The sequence below is a fragment of the Canis lupus genome, chromosome 4 (genome assembly GCF_011100685.1).
Source record: "Canis lupus familiaris isolate Mischka breed German Shepherd chromosome 4, alternate assembly UU_Cfam_GSD_1.0, whole genome shotgun sequence".
NCBI classification, from domain to species: Eukaryota; Metazoa; Chordata; class Mammalia; order Carnivora; family Canidae; genus Canis; species Canis lupus.
In genome coordinates this window covers 41,335,151-41,358,348 of record NC_049225.1, presented here as the reverse complement: position 1 = coordinate 41,358,348, position 23,198 = coordinate 41,335,151, and positions in this window count along the sequence as shown.

Here is a 23,198-nt window from a genome sequence, read left to right as displayed (position 1 = left end):
TATGTGAGCTGAGAACCAGCCCTTTCATGTGATTTGCAATTCTGTGATGGTCCAGTACGTGGTCTAGCCTCTGTGCATAAGCGCACACGCCACTGCCTCCTCCAAAATGCCCTCTCCACCGTCACCCCTCCCCCAGTTCCTCTTCTGCCTGCGAGGCTGGCTCCCAACCACTTCCACAGGGAAGCCGGTCTGATCTGCCAAGGGCCAGCTTGGATGCTCCTCCTCTGTGCTCCCCAGATGCCCTGAACCTTTCTCCAGCCTAAGCCCCACTGCACTGCCGCACACCTACTCCAACCCACGATGCCCAGAGTCAAAAGAGCAAAGCCCAGAAGTCACCTCTGCCTCATGCACAGAACCGAGGAAGGAGGAAAAAGCAGAGGGGGACCGGGGGCACCCAAATGGGGTCTAAGCTTGGTGAACATCAACAGTTTTTCCAGCATTTTTTGTTTGATTAAATCCCAGAGGACATGTTTTCCTCCAGCTCCTTTTTCCTTTAACTTTTAAGCCATATGGTTCTGATTCATTTATACTTAACTAATTACAACATTGGTTTTGTAAGAGCTATTTGATGTCCGTAAGTCTTCTGAGCCCTTTCATACAATTTTCTAACCCTTTTTACTGTGAAACCCGAAATGGTCTTTCGCCAGCAGTAAACAGCGTCCAGTGCCAGAAGGTTATGGTTTGGTCTTGGTTTGGTCACAGGGACCAAGCCTTGTGGTTACAAGGCCTTGGAATTTGGCAGAGTGTGTTTTCTGACTCCCAGTGAAATTCTAAAAAGGTCCTCAGAAAAATAATAAGAGGACACGTAAATAAGACGAGCAGCTCTTAAAAAGCAAGGCCCTTCCCTCCAGAGAAGCCCTCCTGTGGTCATGGCTTCCTCCAGCCTTCCCCCAGGAAGAGCAGCCAGGAGTCTGATTGCTCAATAAAGTCCAAAGGCATTTTCCCTTCACAATCCTGCTGTGCCTCTGAGGATCTTAGAAAGTGGCATTTGTGTAAACAGGTAGGATTTTATAAGGACGTCAGCGTTCCAGCCAACTTGGCAACAAAGAAATTCTATTTTTGTTATAGGAGACGAAAGAAACTAAAAACCGGCTGAGGGCCCACTGTGTGCCAGGTGCTCTGTAAAGCCAAGAGCAGACCAAAATGAAAAAAAAGCACTCCTCACGTTTTGGGAGTTTAGTCTAGTATTATACTAGTATACAGTAGCAACTACCATTGATTGACCACAGTAAACCAGGTATGATACTGAATGCTTCCAGAATGCTATTTCAATTAATATTTGTGATAGCTTCAGAGGTCGGATTCTCCCTATCTCTCACTCGCACATCAGAAGAGTGAGTCCCCAAGAATGGAGGTGATAAGTGGTCAGCAGTAGAGTTAAGATGGCAATCCATGTCAGTCTAACCCCAAGGACCATAGTCCATGAAAAGAAGCTTATAGGAAGGCCTATCTTCTCAGAATGTCAGTTACCAGGGCAAAGATCTTCACCATAAAGGTCAGAGAATGAGGCATCAGTGGAGGAGATGTGTACTAATATTGTTAAGCACCTACTGTATGCCAGGAACAACTACCCAGGAGCTCAGCCCTTATCTACTCCCATTCTGTAGAGGATGATGCTAAGGCTCAGGCTGGTGAAGTCACTTGCCCAAGGCCACATGGCCAGAATAAAGGACCACTAGAGTTTGGACCCCCTTCTGTTTGACTCCAAGGTCCTCTGAACACATCCTTACACACATGATGGCCTCTCTTGCCCACTAGGTCAGTGATAAAAACCACCGTCTCCTGTGTTCAGGTAAAATCTGTGTGAAGTGGGACAGTTCAGATGAAGTCAAGGTGAGGCCTATGTAAGATGACTTCAAGGACAAGGAGCTTGGCCACAAGAGAGGGCTGAGGTCATAGAAATGAGGTTTGGAATGATGAACAATAGAAAAGGTATATGAAATGCAACCACCCAAATGGTAAATGTGCAAAGTTCTCAACACACTGAGGAGGGAGCAGACCATATCCACATTTGGGTGGAAGCCAAACAAATAGAAAAGTGAAACCATGACACCAAAATCTGTCTAGGTTAGTCAAGAGAGAAGGGGCTTTGCAGGCAGATGACAATCTGCAATTCCATTGTAAAGGAAAAAAGAAGAGAGGAAAACCTATACAGAGAGATCTGCCAAGGCCCAGCCATATTCAAATAGGTTCATCCCACTTAGCACATTTTCTCATTTCATCTTTACAGGGTCCTTTACAGGTCCAGATGAGGCCTGATTCTCATCCGCATCATACAGAGTAGAAAAAGAAAAGCTCAGAGATATAATGACTTTCCAAGGTCTTAGACCTTGAAGGCATATATTGCATTGTGTCAAGTGTCCTGCATAAGAGCCTCTCATGGCTTTCCATTGTTCTTAGACTAAAACATGAATGTTGCCCCAGAACTTATTGTGCCCTGTGTGATGTGGCTCCTGCTGACATTTCTGACCACATCCTCAGCTCCTCCCTCCCTCTGAATATCCCAGTCCCAACCTCATTTTTAGCTCCTTGAATCCACTGCTTTATTTCCAGTTTGGGGCCTTCGTATATGCTATTTCTCTGCCCACAAGAGCGTCCTTCTTCCAGCCCTTGATCCATCTGTATCCTTTGATTATTCAAGTTTTAGTTTAAATGACTTCTCCAAGGAGTCCTTCTTGACTTTACAATCTACAGCAGGTCCTCCCACTGCTCCCTCAGAGTGCACCCCACCTTTTATTACAGACTGTGGTTAGTTTTATTTTTCAGTGTTTTCTTGTCTATTGCCCAGCTCTCATCTAGGCGATAAGCTCCATGAGAGCTGACTTTGTTCAAACCCTCCAATGAAACATCCCTTACTCAATGCCAATTCAGGATATGTTCAAATAGAGCCTTTCTAGCAGAGATGTCAACCCCAGCACTGCCCCACTCACATAGGGGGAGCCACAAGTAGACCCATAATGCCACAGCAGATGGACCCCAGGTGGATGGATAGCAGACCCTCATGTGACCCCTGGCACAGCAATATGGAGCAAGGATGGATATCTGACCTGAGAATCCACAAAATGACCAGCAACCTGAGATATGTAATGAAAACAATGGGCTGGCCTATCTTACTCTTCCTTCTAGACTTTCTAATAGAAGTGAAGTTGAAAGCGTAGAATTGAGGCCCTGATGGGTCACCTGCTTATGGAGATCTGAAGGGGCAGAACCTATGAGAAGGCAGAGGACTCTAGTGAATGAAGCTGGATCAGAGCTGCCACAAAAGAAGAGATACAGGAGCTTCCTGACTCCAGAGTTGCCTTGGCTTCTGCCTGGACAATGATGCAAGGTCCCACCAATGGGGCTCCTTCAGTGAACCTCCTTTTCCAGAAGGCAATTTGCAGTTGCTTGTACCAAAAAGTAATCTCCAACTGAAGCAATCTCTAAGCAAAAGTTATATACCAAAAATGTGTTTGAGCATGTGGTGAGAGGGTAGGAGTTGTCAATATCATATGTACATGAAAAACTCACAGAATTTTTTTTCAGGAAAGATGTGCTGAAAATTGTGCTAAAGTGATTGCCTCTGTAAGTACCTATTCTGTAAGTATATTGCCAAGACAATACGTGTATCAGTCATGACTCTTCCTATCGCAAGAGACAGAAACCCAACTCATACTGGCTTCAGGAACCGATGGATCCAGGTGCTCAAATGTGCCTTCCGTCACCTCTCAGCTCTGCTTCCCTCTGCTTCAACATCTTTTTCAAATACGTTCAGAGTGTCTCAGAGCCCAGCATTCTGACTTACATCCCTGCCGACAGAAGAGAAACTTGTCTTTCCTAAGAGTTTCACAAAAGTCTCAGGATTGCAGACACTAGATGATTTGGGCACTAATTCTTAAACTTCGGTCAGATGAAAGGAATGCTCTGATAGGTCAGAACAAGATCATGTGTCCATCCCTGCCATGTGGGTCAGGAATGAGGGAAAAAGAGAAGAGTCTGTCTCCCCTAACACATGGGCTAAGAGTGGAGTTGAGGTGGTTCTCCCAAAGAAAAACTGGAATGTGTCACCAAAAGAAGAGGGGCTGGATGCTAAGAAGGCAAAAACTCCAGATGCCCCCCTAGGAGAGTACAATATACTATATGCAAAGACCATTTGCTTTCCTCCTCCATGGTCAACTGATTATTACATGAAACCTATAGCAACTGAACCTGCATAAAATCTTTTCTAGGCCTGGTCCTTAAAATCACAGCTTTATCCTAGAGCACATTTATTTGAGGAGCACGGGCTCCTTCTTGAGAAGTATCTGAAACAATCAAAGGGACAGAGTGGCTTCTAAGACAAATCCTATAGGCTGGAGGTTCTGATCTTCATTCTGCCACCTACCTACTGGGTGACCTTGAACAAATCCTCTCCCTTCTCTGAGCATCAGCCTCCTAACCTATGAAATGTCAGTAAGAGTACCCATCCTGCAAATTCACTATGAAGATTTAGTGAATTCATTAAGGTAGAGGACTCGGAACAGTCCTAGTATAACACAACACTCAAGAGATGGTGATGATGGTGATGATGATAGGAGAAAAGACAGAGAAAGAGATAATGATGATGTTGGGCCTGGACTTCAGCCTTCAGACTCAGAGGCTCTGAGCTGCAAAGGACCTTGGAAGGTCACCCGGGCCATCCAACTCCTATGATCTACACAAAAACCATAAGACATATGGACTTCACTTTGTTCAAGCTGGGGAAACTGAGGCCCATAAGGAAGAAGTTTACCCGAGGTCTCTGAGCCAAAGAAGTTGCAGAAACCCAGGTTGGTCAGTTCTGAAGCCTGGGCTCTCTACCAGAGCCTGCAATTAGCCCAGCACATTAATGAACTCTTTCAGTCCCCAGAATGTAAGAAGTGCCTCCAAATGAGCACACACCTATGATTTTGTGACTTTGCAACCATGCATTGAAGGAGAGGACACTGCATTCTAGGACCCTCCCTTCTTGCTCTTTGGGCTCTTTTCTTTCTACAATTTGTGAACATTAGACCAAAAACTAAAGTAAAATCAAATTAAATAAAAAAGAAAGCGGCGGGGGGAGGAAAGCAAGAAAAGGGGAAAAAAAAAACTTTCTATTTAAAAAGAGGGCAGCCCGGGTAGCTCAGCAGTTTAGCGCCACCTTCAGCCCAGGGTGTGATCCTGGAGACCCGGGATCGAGTCTCACGTCAGGCTCCCTGCATGGAGCCTGCTTCTCTCTCTGCCTGTGTCTCTGCCTCTCTCCCTGTGTGTCTCTCATGGATAAATAAATAAGATCTTTAAAAAAAAAATTTAAAAAGAGCATGAATTGTAAGAGCTACCCATATTTCAAAGGCAATTTCACATCTGCACTGAAATTCCTCCACTTGCAAACACTCACAGATAAGAACAAAGCTATGCACTAAAGAAAAAGTAGGCCAACTTTGCCTACTCCCCACAGATGGTGCGAAGCAGTCATGCACATCCATTTTAGTCTTGGCCATCACGTTATTCATTAGTGTTGGCCCATGAGCTGTTTAAAGAAGTGTCTTCTTACCATGAAAAGAAGAAAGTCAAAGTAAAAACATCTTTGGATACATTTTTGAAGAGCTGAAAAGAACCAAGCAGAGCCAGAATCAATGCCAGCACATCACTGGTTCTTTTGTGAAACTCAACTTTACATAGACATGTACACTGAAGCAGCATATATATGATGTCTCTTTGGGCTTAGAAAGAAAAAGACTTAAACACAGCCTCTCGGACACATGTTTGTACATGGATACTTTCTGAATTTCTACCAGCAGCAACAGCACTGAGCACTGCCTTATTTTAACCAGACAATTCATGGTATTGTCTAGAGATAACCAAATCTTACATCTTACCATGGCAGACACTGTTGGTTGCCTGTGCAACAGCCATCCTCCTCCTCTTTCTTCCTTCCTTGTGAAATCGATCCCTAATAACCAAAATTGAAAATGGCAGCCATTCTCTAAGATTCCCTCGAATCTGTACTACTGACCAATGAAATGTAAGACAAAATCTCTAAGGATTTAAAAAAAAAAATACATGCCGAGGGGAGAAGTCTGGTGCTTCCTGCTTTGGATATTACCCTGTGAAAGTGTGATGCCTGGAGCTGTCACAGCATTTTGCAATCATGAAGGGCCAAGCTGAAAATGACTTTGAAGACTATTTGATGTGTAAGAAAATAAACGTAATTGAGAGCTAAACCATTAGTTGAGTATCCTGTTACCTGCACCTGAAAACATTCCAAGCAATACCCTCGTGAAAGCATGCTGTATAGATAAAGAACCAAGATGGAGAGGGCAGGTTTGCCCCACTCCAGGGGCTACTCCAGATGGACAGTCCAATCCACCTGTGTGGAGCCCTGGCAGCCATGTTTGTCCCACGTGACCCCACCTCCTGGAGACAGGTGACTGTACCAGGGATGGGCACCTCACCCACGCTGAGTCCATTGGAGTGTCTCTGCTAGGAATTGAGAAATTGGGGCTCAGAGGCACCTGAACCTATATTTAACCCCTATGTAAGTTCGGGGAAAATGTACACAAAGATATGTAAGAAGGCTGTGTGTGGACGAGTAAACAGAACCAGAGAAGATAGACTTAATGGTTTCAGAAAAGGAGAGCAAGATGGAATAAATGGTTGACTGATGGCTTTGACCATCCTTTTCCTGGTTGCAGGTTCATCGTGATTTTCTGCCTTTGGGTTCTATGAAAGGCCTCATTGTCTTTGTTTAAGCTAGCTTGAAATAGGAGTTTATTTCTTCTTTCTTCCTTTTAGAGAGGGAGAGGAACAGAAGAGGGGCAGAAGGAGGAGAAGATAGAATCTCAAGCAGGCTCCATACTCAATGCAGAGCCCAACACGGGCCTCAATCTCACAATCCTGAGATCATGACCTGACCAGAAATCCAGAGTTGGACACTCATTTAACTGACTAAGCCACCCAGGCACCCCAGTAGGAGTTTATTTCTAACAGTCTTGAAATGACCCCAAGATGTTGGTGGCAAAGCTGGGATAGAATTGACATTTCCAGGATCCCTGGGTGGCGCAGTGGTTTAGCGCCTGCCTTTGGCCCAGGGCGCGATCCTGGAGACCTGGGATCGAATCCCACGTCGGGCTCCCGGTTCATGGAGCCTGCTTCTTCCTCTGCCTGTGTCTCTGCCCCTCTCTCTCTCTCTCTCTCTCTCTCTCTCTCTGTGACTATCGTAAAAAAAAAAAAAAAAAAAAAAAAAAAGAATTGACATTTCCTGGCTTTTTGCTGTATCCTGCCACCTCCAAAAGCCATAACTAATATTTACTGAGTATTTTGTAAGTGCCAGGCACTCCTCTAAAGCACTTCACATGTATTATATTTAAACCTCACAAAAATCCTGTGAGATAGGTCCTATTATCAACCCCATTTTCCAGAGGAGGAAACTGAGGCTCAGAGATTTTAAGTAACTTGCCTACAATCACACAGTCAGCCTGTGACTGAGTCAGGATTTGAACTCAAGCTCATGACTCTTTGCTTTATTATCTCACCCTTCTAGTCCTTTCCCCCTTCCTACTACCTAGTAGACAAATTATCCAAATGTTTTCAGTGGGTGCATCTAATCTGTCTCCTGTCTTGCTATGGTCCTCGTAATACCTGTACACACCTGGGAACCCAGATGCTTAAGCTACTAACCGCCTATTACTTGCAACTAAAAGATATCCAAGAAAGAATTCAAGAAGGCTTCCTGGAAGAGGCATTATTTGAGTAGAGTATCTAAAGATGAGTTGAGATTTGCCAAACAAATGGAATGGAGAGAGAGAGTGTACTAATCAGAGTTCATGGTTGCCAGTAAAGATGCTGATTTTTGACTCCTTTAAACAGAAAAACTAATTCATTTAAAGGATACTGGGAGCTCATAGTAGCGCTGGGAGGAATGGAGTACCACATTCTAGGCAACACATCCAGGAGCACTGTCCTAAATTATGTTATAGAACTGGACCAGGGGCACCTGAGTGGCACAGATGTTGAGTGTCTGCCTTTGGCTCAGGTCAAGATCCCAGGGTCCCAGGATCAAATCCCACATTAGACTCTCTGTGGGGAGCCTGCTTCTCCCTCTATGTCTCTGCCTCTCTCTGTGTCTCTCATGAATAAATAAATAAAATCTTTAAAAAAAAAAAAACTGATCCAATGAAAACTTCACAACCACCACCACCCCCCCCCCCCCCCCCCCCCCCCCGGCACCACAGCTCTCCCCACCAGCACCAGCATAGGCTTCCTCAATCTTTTCTACTCTGCTTCAACAGCTCCTGATCTCAAGGCCAGGCCAAGTACACCTAACTGGCAGAGCATGGGTCAAGTGCCATGCCTTAGCTGCTAAGGAGGATGGGAAAGTAGACATTGGCATTCCTGTATCCTGTTCTGAGGGATGAATTCTGTGCCCACCAAGACTCAGGGGGAGGGCATTCAGATGCTGGATGGCCAAAGACAATGTCAAGTGTCCACTGCAGGGGGCACTTAAAGCAAAGGGAACAAAGTGTGCAAAGGCATAGAAAGCATGTGCTTGTCTTGGCTCAGAGCATGAGATGGTCACCGCGCTCCTTAGAGTATATATTTAGTGCTGAATTATGCCTCCCGAATTGCTGTTTGGACAGCTTGCCTTTGCATTTCAATGTCTTCTGTCTGCAAGGGCAGACTGTTCTTGTCGGACCTCAGAAGGCCTGGAGGGGTGCCAAGTGTTCCAGAAAGGTTCAACTGCTGTTGAGAAGGAGGAGGAAGTACCGGTGATGGAAGGATGAAGCCAAGAGGCAGGATCCTTTTGTCCAAGGCCCAGCTCCCCAGAGAAGCAAGTTCACAAAGGATCCCAGCCTTTGTGGAAGGTCAGCCTTGTGCATAAAAACTCCCTTTCAGAAAACACCAGAGCCCTGAATAAGTACAGTTCTTAAAAACTCAGCTGCCACCCATTAAGTCCTTCCACCCGAGGCCTTCTCTGCTTGCACAAAGCTCAGAGGGGCCACAGCTTCTCTAGCAGCCTTTCCCTCTCCCCGCCATTAACAACCTAGGACTCCTTTCACCCTTCAGATACTAGCTAGAAACCTCTTCCAAGCTCTGGTCCCAATAAAACCAAATTTGAACAAATGTCAGACAGTAGCAAGAACATAGCCAGAGCCCGAGTATTCTGTTGGAAAGACATGAGGCTTCTCTGGCCAGGATGGTGACCCATCCTGTCTTCACTCATTCTTCTTGCCTTAGAGAGCAGTAGCTGTGGGATCCTGTCTTCAGAGATGCTGGGGGACAATTTTTAGACAGGGCCAGGGAAGGTGGGAGGGACAGGAGAAAAAGAACTGAATTCAGGGCATTTGCCTTCACTCCCACTTCCCCAAAGCGACTCCTTTCCCAACTCCCAGACCAGCGGTCTACACGGTGGCCCAAGCCAGACACCTGGACGTCACCCTGAACTACTATCTCTTCTCAAGCTGCACATCCAAAAAGCAGCTCCAACATCTCTCAGGACCTCCCTGTTCCCAGAACAACCCCAGAGATTCCCTTAAGGAGACCCTGACCTGTAGTTTGGCCTTTCTTTACTTATTACCCCTGGGGCACCAAGTGGTGAGCAATGTTTCTTGTGGTCCACTCTTGTATAAGAGAGTTCGAGGATGCCTCTTTGTTCACCTTAAGACCATGGTTCCCAATAGGAGGCAATGTGACCTCCTTGGCAATATGTGGCAGTATCTGGAGACCTTTTTGGTTGTCACAGCCTCTGATGGGTAGAGTCCAGGGATGCTGCTAACCATCCCACAATGCAGAGGACAGTTCCCCACAGTGGAGGATCATCCCAGCCAAACTGCCAGTAGTGCCCAGGTTGAGAAACTTTGCTTTCAGGTAAAGCAGCCTAACCCCCATGTTGATGGCCCTCCAAAGCCTCCCAGGAACCACCACGAAGACTTGCCCACTGCCATAGCTCCACTATCTTTGACCTCTGTTCTTAAGTGTCCCACCTCTTCCCTGTGCTGTTGCCATGACTTTCAGGCCTGGACACTATCCTGAGCAGAACCACAGCTGCCCCAGCCCCCAGAGCCACTGCCTCTGCTCTAGAGATCTCCCTAGCAGGTCTTATACCATCTGGGTAGCCCTCCTAACAGATCCAGGAAGACATAAGACCCAGACGGCAGAGGCATCCTTACTGGTGCTAAGAGAAAGACAAGCAGGGGTTTCTCCCCAAGAGTCACCCTGTTTGGGGAAGAATTAGGCAGATAATTGACTGGCTACCATTTTAATTGGTTATCATTCCTTATCACGTTGCACAAGGAACTTCTAGTATAATTGTTTAATTTCTTTGTTCTACAATCGATTGTAAACTCCACAAGAACAGAAAATATCACTATCTTGTTCACCACTTTATGCCCTGCACAGTGGCAGGTACAGAAGAGATGCTTAATACATATTGTTTGAATGGGTAAATAACTAAACAAATAAATAAACAAACCAATCAAGCATTAGCTCATTTGATTCTCACAAAAGCCTTGTGGGAAAGAAGGGCTTAATATATTTTTAGCCCAGTATTGACAATGAATTAATTAAGCTACAGAAAAGCAAATTGACTTAAGTCACGCCACTAATACGAGAGCCAAGCCAAGCACCCAGAGTTTTTAGCTCATGGGATTACTCAGCCACAGGAATATGATGCAAGGTCATCACATTACCAGAGATTCTTCATTACATTTCCACTTCCAGTGCTTTGGTTTTGTGATTTATTTGGAATGCCACAGGGAATTCTGAGTTCTATGAGTCCCAATAACATTTTGAGGGCTACTGGTAAGATGTTACCAAAGGATTGTTTTTTTTAAGTGTGAGCCCACAGCCAGAGGTCAAAATTTGTTCCCCTACAAGAGGGTGTTTCCAATTTTACTGTAGGAGCTAAAGAGAAAAGATTATTTTTGATAGAAATTCACTTTATAGTAGATTTTGTTGGGTCTCATATATTCAGTTGAGTAAAAGATTCCTGATCCTCAATAGTCAACCAATTGGTATGAACGGTTTTTATGTTCTTATTTTAGCTTTATGTTTCACCTTCCTTGAACATCTACTTCTTTTCTTTTTTATTCAAGAACATTTACAGTTGCTTATAAAATAAAACATATAAGTGGAAAGGTTTTTTTTATTCAAGTGTATATGTTCAAAAATGTGTCAGGGAGTAGGGCATGAGGGAACCCTCTAGGGCAAGCTCTATATTTTGCTCTGGGTAGTGGTTTCCCAGCACATACGTGTAAAAGGCCAGTGAGTCATTTAAGACCTGCATACTTTACTGTGTATAAGATATTCCTAAATAAAAACTGTTTTAAGTGTGTCTGGCTTTAATTTTATAGAGAGCTAGAATGTGAGAAATGAAACCAGCACATTCTGAAGTAAATCAGTTCAAGTTTATAAACATTTATTAAGCACTTACTATGTACAAGTCACTGTGCTAGACCCTGAATGAAGGAGATTATAGTGATTGTACTGATTATACACAGTCTTTGACATGAATTGGGCCATCAAGAAATATTTGTGTAAAAAATGAATGAGTTTATTAATTGATAGCTAGTACAGGCCAAGAGGTTAAGTTTAAATAGGAACAGAGATGTACTGTCCCCTGATACTGAATGAAGGAAGATAAAGATGTGTGAGTATACTGGTTATTCTCTGTGGTCCAAGACGATAAATCCCCATATGAACAGTTGATCTTCTATACAGAATATCATTTATGTGGAAAGGATTGACTTGGCTCACCTGCTACAACCCATGCATCAAGCCTGCCAATAGGGACAGGACTAAGTAAGATGCTCACTGCAGGGGATGAGGAGAGAGAAATAGAAGGGAGGTCCTACAGGGCAGTGAGGAAGTCATTGGCTCCTTAGTTGTGGAATAGTAGGAGAGAACAGAAATAAGAATGCAGAGAACTAAGCACAGAATGGGAAGAGCAGAAGTCAGACCACAGTTGTAGATTTCTTTTGAAACTTTTGTATGAGAAGCAGGAGATTGGAAAGTACTGGAAAGGGACAGTGAAACAAAGATTATTTTATAATCTAGGGGAATTGATTATGTATAACAAGGGGAGAAAGAGAAAAGAAATGATTTTTAAAATATTGGGGAGAGAGAGGAGATGGCTATTTAAGTAAGGTATTGGGATAAGATGAGGGGAGAAAGGGAGGCACAGGCTTCTGCCCAGGCTTGCGTCATCTCTCACCTAGGGATTACAGTAGACTGGTGGTTGGCCTCCTTGCTCCCACTCTTGCCCTTCCAATCCATGCTTCCCAAGCAGCCATGGCAATCTTCTTGAAATGCAAATTCGATTATGTAACACTCCCGACCTTTTCAATCCAAATCGTCTCAATCCACACTGTGTAAAATCCAAACTCCTTGCCATGAACTTCAGAGCCTGACATTGGATGGCCCCAACCTCCTTCTCCAACTTCATCTCTCTCCTTTCTCTCCTTCCCTCACTGTACTCCCCCATCTGGCCCTACTCTCAGTGCTACACGTGGGCCAATCTCTTTCCTGCCACACGACCTCTAAATAAGCTGGTCTTTCTTTCTTAAATACTTTTCTCTCCCACTCATCAGAATGCTGGCTCATTCTTATCTTTTTATCCTTAGGATTCTGATCACCAATTCCAACATGTAAGGATTTTTCCCTCACCAATGAGCAATTCTCCAACACCAGCTGGGTGTTGGAGAACACAATTCTGGTACTATCTACACAGAGACACTGTCAGATCTCACAAGTTAAGGGCTCAATCCAACAAGACTGCTCTTCATCTCAGCTTTAGGCACCAATGACAGATCCAAGTTGTCACCTGGTCTTCTGACCAATGGGCTATATGGACCTCCTATATGGAGGTTCCAACAATGCCTTTGGTGGGTTTTGTTAATTTGCTACTGTGGCTTGCAGAACTCGGAGAAGCATTTTACTTACTAGATTACCAGTTTATTATAGAAGGATATCACTCAGGAATAGCCAAATGGAATTGATGTATAGGACAAGGTATGGGGAAGGGGCCTAGAAGTTTGATGCCCTTTTGGAGTGCATCACTCTCTAGGAATCTCCGCAGGTTCACTAACCCAGAAGTTCCCTGAACCCTGTCCCTTTGGGCTTTTATGGAGGCTACATTACATAGGCATGGCCGATTAAATCATTAGTGATTGAACTCAATTTCCAGCCCCTCTCCCCTCCCCTAAGGTGGTGGGATGGAGCTAAAACCCTCTAATCACATGGTTGGCTCCACTGGTGACCAGCCACTTACCTTTGAGTAACTTAGGGCCATTCCAAAAGTCACCTCATTAACATAACAAAAACCCTTTTATCCCTCTCAGTACTTAGGAAATTCCAAGGGTCTTAGGAGCTCTGTGCCAGGAATGGGGTCAAAGGCCAAATATGTATTTCTTATTATAAATCACAATATCACAGCCTCCGCTAAAATGCTATCTTCCCAGCAAAGACTTTTATAACTATTCATTATAAAGTAAGGCTCTTAAGTTCTATTCCTTGGTAGGATGTGGTAAGTAGAGGCAATCTATAACTCCCTTGGCAACAACAACAAAAATGGAAAAATTATTAAAATCATACTACAAAGGCATTGTGGAACTGTGACCAGAGAGGACAAGGTGAACTAAGTTCTCAGTCAAGAAGAGCCCTTCCTACATTACTAAAGTGGCAAGTCATTGCTCATGGAGCATGCATGCACACTGGTTATGGAGCAGGCTTTCCACAGGCAAGGAGAAATGAGAAAACAGTGAAACGATAAACTTGACTCTGATACTAAAACAATTATTACACTAAATGTAAATAGATTAGAAGCACTTCTGGAATGGTGGAGTAAGGTAAGATTTTTGGAGGCAAAAATCTGCTACACCATAAAAGCAACAAGAAACCTGGCAAAGACTGTCAAAACTAACATTTTCAGAACTCTGAAAATTAACTAAAAGCTTGAAACAATGTAAGGAGAAAATGAAGTACTTAAGATGAATATTAGTTTCTCCATTCACAGATAAATAAATATGAATATGGTGTTTTCATTGCTGTAAATGAAAAAGGTGAAGATTAGAGAGGTTGAATGATTTGCCCAAGGTCACACAAGAGTAGCTAAGAGGTGTCTTGAACCTAGGTCTCTTGACTCCACTGGACAAGGGCTCCAATAGCCCCAGCTTCTAGTCCTAGCTCTGGTGTTCATTGGCTCTGTAACTTTGAGACAATCACTTCACCTCTCTGAGCCTCAGCACGTTCATCTGCTCACCAAGGCTGTACTTACTATCAGTGACCTTTCCTGACATTCTTCAAAATGTGTCTAGTTTACAGTCCCAACTTTTAAAACAGAAGGATCTTAATATGAGATCCCTAGATTCCTGTTTCAGCAGATCCACTAACTCCATGGACATAATGCCATAAATTTTGTACGAATGTATGAATGTGCATTTTGTGGGGGCACATCAGAGTTCTATGATCCCCAAAATTTAAGGATATTGCCTCAAAGCCATGCTAGATGGGCAGCTACATATGACATGCCTTAAGATGATTTCTTTTCTCTGGTTGGATTTATATATGAACATGAACTTTTGATGCCTAACCCAAAGTACTGATAAATGTCAGAAATTTCAGGCATTAGGGCAGGGCCAATTCAGATGAGGGTTTGAGATGGAAGGTTTTGCTTCCCTTCAACAAAAATAACACTCAAAACTGACAATGCTTCTAGCACTTTAGAACAGATATCTCAATTTTGTTTTTGATCTTCAGTAATGGTTCTCTTTGAGAAAGGAACAGAAGTAATGATTCCCCATTGTGTGGTTAGAGGTTAAAAGAATTGATCAGATTCAACAGTCAGTGTTTGGTCTCTTCTTTCACTCTCCGCAGAGGCACAACCAGGACTTGAAATTGGGACTGCTGGCCTCGTGGGTTCTTTATTCCTCCCTGGGGTGGGATCAGCACAGTGAAAAAGGGGGCAGAGTCCTAAGCACATTTCTTCTCCCACATCCCCTTCCTCTTTTCTAAAGCCCAGACTCAATAGGCAGCCCACACAACACCCCTCCCAGGACACCATTCCCAAGGCACCAGCGGGGTGGCAAAAGTAGTCAGGATCTCCAGCATGGTGTTAACAAATCACATCTTTTTAATAGTGTACTATCCCCTCAGTCACATCCATGTTTGTGGGCGTGCTGGAGATTACTAACCCAGTGCAGCTGGCCTCAAGCTGACAGCCAGGACACACGAGTGTATACTCGCTCACAGACACACGTACACACACATACACACACACACTCAGCCACTCAGTCATGTTTAGAGGATGCCTGCTGCCAATTTCTGGCCTGGCAAACCAGAAATATTTTAGTGGTTTATAAATATGATCTCAATCCATCTTGGGACACTTCTCAGGTTCAAGCCCATCTGTGTCAGGTGCTCACAGGATTCTGGGTCTCTTCGGTCCACACCCACACAAGCCTTCCACACCTCAAGATGCATAGAGAACTCCTCAGCACCAAAGAAACATCTGAAATGGACAATTTCACAGGCTGCATCCAGTCATCTCTTGATTTGTTCTTTTTCTCTCTTTTATTATTGAAATGTTGTTTTTTCCACTCATATACCACCACCTCTCACCCCTCCCACATCAGCCTGTTGGAAAAGATGTTTATTTTGCTTTTCCTTGGCATAATTTAATATCAGGCAAGTGCATCTCTGATGCAGACAGTATATCTTGGGACATACATTTGAGATTCTGGTTGATTAGAATTACAAATTTGTCATGCAATCCTGACCAATTTGGAATTGGCTCTCTGACATCATGTTTATGTCCTTTTGGCCTTGCCAGCGGTTGCTAGGATTGTCGAGGGGGAGGGGGTAGGCGGGGGGCTTTTCTCAGCAATAAGTTAGAATTTCATAAATAGTTGGCTGTGCCTTAAAAGAAGCCTACTCTTTACCATGAGATAATGTATGTTTTCTTTCTACTTACTTGGAGTGGGTTGTATTGGGAGCCACCCAAGTTCACTTTTAAATCATTTCTCTACATGCCAGACGCGGCTTTTGAAGTCATCCTGCCCCAGCTCACTGGGAAGCCAGGGCGCAGGCTTCTACCCGCGGCCCCACTGTGTGCCCTGTCACCCATAACAGGAAGTGTGTCAGAGTCCGGTGGGCATGGGGTGGGTGGAGCAGGCCCGCAGGGCTCTGTTCCACCAAATGGAAAATCCTCTGACGTGTCCTCAGTGTATGTGTCTGGAGCTCAAGCAGGTCAGATGTCACCCCTGCCTCCAAGTCCCAACACCCCTTTCTGTCTGCCCCGTTGGCCTTCAGATGCAGCACATGGCATAACAGCAGGCTTTTTCAAAGCACAGGCCACAGGAAATCACATCTGAAGTGCCTGGCATGGAGGGTATTTTTATACCGTTCACTTTTTCCCTTTTCTTTTCATCTGTTTTCTGCATTTTTTCAGCTCGCTTTTTCTTCTTGATTTATTGTTGTATTCTTCTATTTTTAAACCAAGACATACTTTCCCATCAGACTCTTTAATGTAACTCATATGAAAATTAGTGATGGGTGGACCTCAGACAGTGCAGGAGCTGGATCCAGTAGACATTGACTTCCCTAAGTACAGAGGCTTATCTGCTGTCATCTAGGGGAGCAGAGCGAGGAAGGGAAGTAATCCCTGTCTTCCTCCCTCGCTGATCAATCTAGGGTTCGATGGTGTGGGCCTCTGGACCTTCTCCTTGAACATTGTAACGAATGGTTTCCTCATTCCATTGAGTTTCTTTCCCCCTCCATGTGGTAGCATGAGTAATCCAATCCAATCCAATAAGGATCATGGAATCCCTCACACAGGTAGGAAGAAAAACCAGGCTGGCCCCACCCAAACTGCCCACCTTGAGGACCAGTCCACTGGAGCTGGATTCCAGAGCAGGACGGGATGATGGGTTAGGGACACACTCCACCCTCTTTCAAGCTCTTGCTTATCTCAAGGAGCACAGTTTGGCTCCAAAGCCAGGGAGATGTGGGCCGAACCCTTGCTGGCTTTGTGACCTTGGGTGAGCTGCTTTAAGGGCTTGTGCCTCTGTGGAAATCTGAAGAAGATGCTTTTCTTCTGGACTTGCAAAAATTAGAGAAATTGTTTGTCAGACAAATGATTGGTGCTCAGTAAAGTGGTAAGCCGGTTTTACGATTCCAAGATTCGTTCCTATATCCTCATTTGGCCTGAACTCATCTCCTCTCCCCACCCTTAACTTCCAGCTGAGAATTTGCTGGTCTCCCGGTGATTTTTTTTTTTTTTTTTTTTACATGACTTAACGTGTCTCTCTCCTGCTTTGGCCCAAATTGGAGAGATTATGAAAGGTAAGGACCATATAGCACATGGTGTGGCAGGTGAAGAGCCCAGCAGCCTGTCTTCACTGCTCTTTAGTGAGTTCATCCATCCATTCAGCACAGATTCCCAAGGTCTTGTTAGACATGGAGGATTCAGCAGAGGGCAGGACAAGTGTGTTTCCTGCAGCAGGCACTCTGGTTCCCTCTTCCTTCAGCCTGTGCCATCAGTGTGTTTCACCAGCACAGGGGAACACCTTGCTTATTCTCACAGCACCTCCCATTCGGAATCCTCCTGCTTTGTGTCCTCTGGATTTTAACTCTGCTGCTGACACAAACTGCCTGCCTTCCTTCTCTCCAAATCCACCCACTTCACTTTCTCTGGAAGCTCTTCCTAATGAGCCCAGCGCATGTGGAGCTCTCTCCCTTCTGAATCCTGACTTCTAGCCACATGTACTGCCTGTCTTTCACAAGGTACCAAAGCCATCCTCATAGCCCCCCTGCACACAGCTCGAGCTGCCTAACCTAACCCAGGGTCCAGTATGACCTGATGCCTGCTACCTTCCACCATGGATGCCTTCCATCCATACCCCCCTGCAGCCAGTTCCTCAAATGCACCATGTTCCTCTCCACTAGGGCTGCCTGATGTTGCTCGTACTGTCCCTCTGTATGTTCCACCCTTCCTCTGCTAGTGAGTTCCTTTAAGATTCAACTCCTCTAGGGGAGCCCGGGTGGCCTCAGTTGATTGAGCCTCTGACTCATGGTATCAGCTCAGGTCATGATCTCAGGAGTCGTGAGATTGAGTCCCATGTAGTGCTGCACTGGGTATGGAGCCTGCTTGATTCTCTCTCTCTCTCTCTGCGCCCCACCCCCCTGCTCAAGAGATTTAACTCCTCTAGAGGTCCTCATTGGAGACCCTCTCAAGATACCTCAGACTAAGGTGTTCCATATTCCCTGGTATCTGTCATCAGACTTATATTACAGTGTGATGATCTGCCAAAGGCTGCCTCCCACGGCACACTCCTTAAAGTCAAACTGGATCATTTGTCTCTGTATCCCCAGTAACCAGTCTTATGATTCTAAGATCTGTTCAGAGCACCCTCAAACCTCCATCCCCCGTGCCCTCCATAAGTATGCTTTTCTAATGTCCCTATTTGAGACACTATGAGACTCTGTCGGGATGATAGAAGAAAGGAAGGGCTGATAAAAGCAGATTGAGTACTATGGATCAACAACGAGTCATGGGTAAAAGACGGTGTTTTATTATTATTAATGATTTTTCAAAAGGGCACAGAGAAGGGTATCTGGGGCTGACAAATGCCTATTTACCTTACTTTGCCTTGAAGACAGCCAACATCTCCCAGCCTAACCTGTTATTTCAGAGGGAGAAAAATTAACGTGCTTATCCTGAAAAGTAGTGAAAAATTATCCCCAAAGTACCATTCTTTTATTCATCCACTCACACACACTCACACTCACACACACACACACCTCCCTTCTCCCCTTGGTAGCATGTAGTCTCTGACTTCTAAAAAATGGTTGTTCCTTTCTGCTTGAAAGACTGTATTAGCTATTCAGGGAATACTAGCCCTTTCCTTGGACTCAAGAAAAGTATTTTATCCATTAAAATCTAACCAGGGTGTAGTAACCATAAAATCCAGCCGCTCTGTTAGGAAGACGGATATCCTCAAAGATTTATGTCTGGCCGTCTCAAAGAAAATGTGTAAGATGGAGTTTTCTCAGAGACTTTCTGGCTGGGCTCCACCCCACACATAATTTCTGTGTATATAAACCTCAGATCAAAACTCAGGAAGGGTTAAGGGAAACCTTTATGAACCACAGGTTATGTCTGCTCACCATCCTCGGTTGACCGTTTGGAATGAATTAACCAGTCCCTAACCAGCCCACAACTGGTTCTTGGACACAATTAACCAGCCTCTTCAGTCCAAATGGCCAAACCATTTGGGGTCTCAGATTCCATCCAGATTTGGGGTGAGGGTACACTCAAAGTCATTTGCATGTCCCTATACTTGTGGCAAAAGATAATGAAAACACACCACATTATTAGTCTCCAGGATATGGAGGAGACCATTGGAAACATCAGAATTCGGGAAGGGGTGGAGAAGGGGGTGTGACTATTTTGAATGAACCTGAAAGAAAATACTTCCCGAACCTTCCTTCAGAAGGCGATTTCAGTTCCAATTTTTCATAAGGTTGGAAAAAGTTAAGCAAACGAGAACTATAGACACTTGTTTATAGAAGGTTTTTCTCTTTAATTGCTGTTTTTGTTTCATGAAAGAAAAGTCCCATAAAATAAAAGCTCGTTTCTGGTTCAGCGAGGCAGTGAGACCCCTGAGAATGCCACAAAAGGGCTGACTTGACTCTAGCCAGCCGAGGAGTCCCGAAGACTTGAACGTCTATATATTTCCGTAGCAAGGTATGTGCCTTTCCCACCCTCCACCCTAAAGGTCTCTCCATACATTTGAGACAGTTTTTAAAATCTGAACTGTGGGACCGTCTGGTTGCTGGCAAGCATTCCAGACAAGTGGTTTTCTAAGAAGCCAAGTTCTGGTTTGACTCTTTGATTGGAAAAGTATCTATTTCACTAAGGGTGATAGGCCCCTGGATGCATTCTCACCAAAAAACCCATAAACCAATACTTGAAATGCCAGCAGCGAGTTGTAGGGAATTCTTTTGGTTTGCCTTCAAGGACACAAAACATCGCAAAGGTCTTCTCTTTGGCAGAGAGGGGGCCTGGCGTGGAGAGTTGGCCCAGGGTGTGTGTGGAAAGAGTCAGATGTTGGAGTCAACAGGCCTGGGTTCGAATCCTGACTCTGCCACCAGAAAGCCATTCTGACCTTAGCAAGCCTCTTCACTTCTCCTGAGCCTGGTTTTCCTCATCTTTAAAATGGGGTATTGACCTCAGTCTCAGGGAGGTGTAGGGCTCAGGGAGATGATGCTTGTGTGAATCCTTCCACTGTGCCTCATACACAATGGGGCTTAATAAGCAATGGTTTCATCTCCATCACCCACCACTGTTGGAGACCAATAGAGACACCCAGCTTCTGTGAGGGCACTGAATTCTTTCTGAGACTTCTGTCTGGGGGCTTCTGAGAAAATAGAGTTTGTCATCTGCATTCGTTAATCAATCCACAGGTAACTACAGGTCATGGACCCTGGGCAGGCAAAAGGCCCAGACAGGAGGAATTCTTAAAGTGTAGAGGGCATTTTCCCTGCAGAGGAGCTAGTAGTGCCAGCACATGGGGAGAAAATAGTGTGTAAGAAGTATAATCATCCAAGGTGTTGTGATTGGACAACTAAATAGGGAGTTAGATGCACGAAGCCACTTGCCTTCAAGACCAGAGAAGTAGCATAGCAGTAGCTAGTGGATGACAGAAGAGCCTAGGCCCCACGTGAAGGCAGTTGCCAGTACCAGCCAAGTGTCGTCATGCAGGGACATGAGACAGTGTGGCCAGATTTCTCTCTCTTTTTTTTTTAAGACCTTATTTATTTATTTATTTGAGATAGAAAGAAAGAGCACAAGCAGGGAGGAGGGTCAAAGGGCAGAGGGAGAAGCAGACTCCCCGCTGAGCAGGGAGCACTACGTGGGGCTCAAACCCAGGACCCTGAGATCATGACCTGAGCTGAAGACAGACACTTAACTGACTGAGCCGCCCAGGAGCCCCGAGATTTCTCATTCTTCAAGAAAAGCCAGAGATCTGGATTTGTATATAAAGGCTCTTCATTTTTAAATATTGACAGCTTTTTAAAAATTTAAACATCTGTCTGTGGGCCAGATGGGTAGGGAGAGATCCCCACAGCTGAAGGGCTCCACCAAGGAGGTGGGCTCCTGCCAGGCCTCGAATGGGGAGTAGAATTTAGATTTGCCTGTCTGAGTGTTTACCAGGAGGATGCTTCTTAGGAGGTGGTGTGGCTTGGTGGTTATGGACTTGGTGTCTGATTTCTCATGTGCAACATAAGAAAAATGACGTGTATCCAGAAAGTGGTTGTGCGGGTCACGGGAACGTGGGCTTGTTCGATGCCACACAATCATGAGCTGAGTCATATTAGCCGCTGTTATCCCAACCATCTTGAGTACTGTCATTGCTATAGTTATTAGAGCAGGGACTGATGGCATATACAGCTCTGCCACCTTCCACCCCAACTCGCCCCCTTTGGAGAGCCCACACTTGCCCCAACCTTGACATAATGGCCCAGTGAAACAGATGATAATATTGTTGTCCCCATTTTACAGATAAGGAAACAGAGAAGTGAAGAGCCCATGCAGAGTTACAGAGAGTCAGCAGAGCCTCGCTGCCTCCATGGCTCACCTTCCATCTGTTCCACCCACGCCCACAGGACCTGCTCCTGTGTAAACTGGATGCCAGGACCCCACACCCCCTAAAGTTTCTTGTGGGATCATCTCACCTAGGCCCATGACACACCATCCTCATCCTGCCCTGCTCCACCATCCGATCCCATCAAATGTTTCCTTTGAACTGGGTTGCAAGGCTCATCCACAAAGCCCAGGAAGTGTCTTGGACACAGAAAAGATTTTCATGGTGTTCCTTATAAAAGCACAACCTGACATGCAGCTATTGTGTCAGTGATCCCTCTTTTCCTGATTGCCAGAAACCCAAAACAGCTTAAAACAAAAAGAAAACTGGCTCACGGTCTGCGGGAGCCTCATTTCAGGCCGCGTCTACACCCTCGCTCTGTTTTTATGACCCTGGCCTGAGGCTCCCAAACCACAGGTCTAGTGCAGGTCTCCCAAGCGCAGACCTAGCCCTCCTCAGGAGCCCCCTGGGGAAGGACACAGGACATATCTGGGAGCACGGGCAATCCGAAATGGGCAGCACACTGCTGACAAATGTCCCAGACACAGATGTTTTGGTCTCATCTTGAAGCTATTTCAACCCAAGGCGGGGCTCGGAGGGCTGTTTGCCAAACCTGGACACTCACCCTTGGCCCCATTCATTTGGCAGACACAGAACACTCACAACGTGCCAGGAATGCCATGCATTGGTAACACCTTGCAGGGTCTCCCCATCCTGGGGCCCTTAGCCGTCCACCTTACTCGAATTCAAACACACACAATCAGAGAGGGAATGAAACATCCAGAACATGCCCTCCCGACCCAGCACCAGGGACTGAGCATACCCCCCTTCTCTTGGGCTCCGCTGACACATATCCCTCCCAGAGTGGGCATCCTGCCCCTCAGACGATAACTGTACTGTTTAAAAGGACCTTTCAGTCAGTATGTTTCTGCAACAACTTTGACTTGTGCTCAGATGGAGACACAGTGGTCTTTCCCATCACCGCAGGAACTGAGCCTGTGTGGCACTTTTCAGGGGGCTCTGACTCTTCTTACCTGACTACATATGGTTTTTGCTGCACTGTGCCTCTCTTTAGGACCTAATCTTCATGTAAGACAGTGGATGTCGAGAGCTCAGGCTCTGGAGACAGGCCTTAGTTCATAGCCTATTTGAGTGATGTTGGGTGAAGCCCTGAATCTCCCTTAGCCTGACTTTTCCCATCTGTCAGACAGAGACAGTGTTGGCTTCTGCCCCACAGACTTTCTATAAGGGTTCCAGGAGAAAAGAAAAGAAAAGCGCTCACTCCGACCCCTGACAGTAAGTGTGCAATAAAAAGGAGCGGTTAGTATCACTCAGGCCGAGAGTTCTACATGCATTAACTTTTTCCCCTTACAACCATCCTGTGAGCAACAGGTATCTTTATGCTCACCCTATAGATGGGGAGACTGAGGCTTGGTAGGTAGAGGGTGCAGTCTGGGGTCTAGCAGGGAATGAATGATGAGGGTATGATTTGTCCTCTGGACTGCGTGGTTCTACACCCTCAGACCCTAACCACTACTGCATCACAGTTTCTTTAAAGAAAGCCCAAAGCGAGTATAG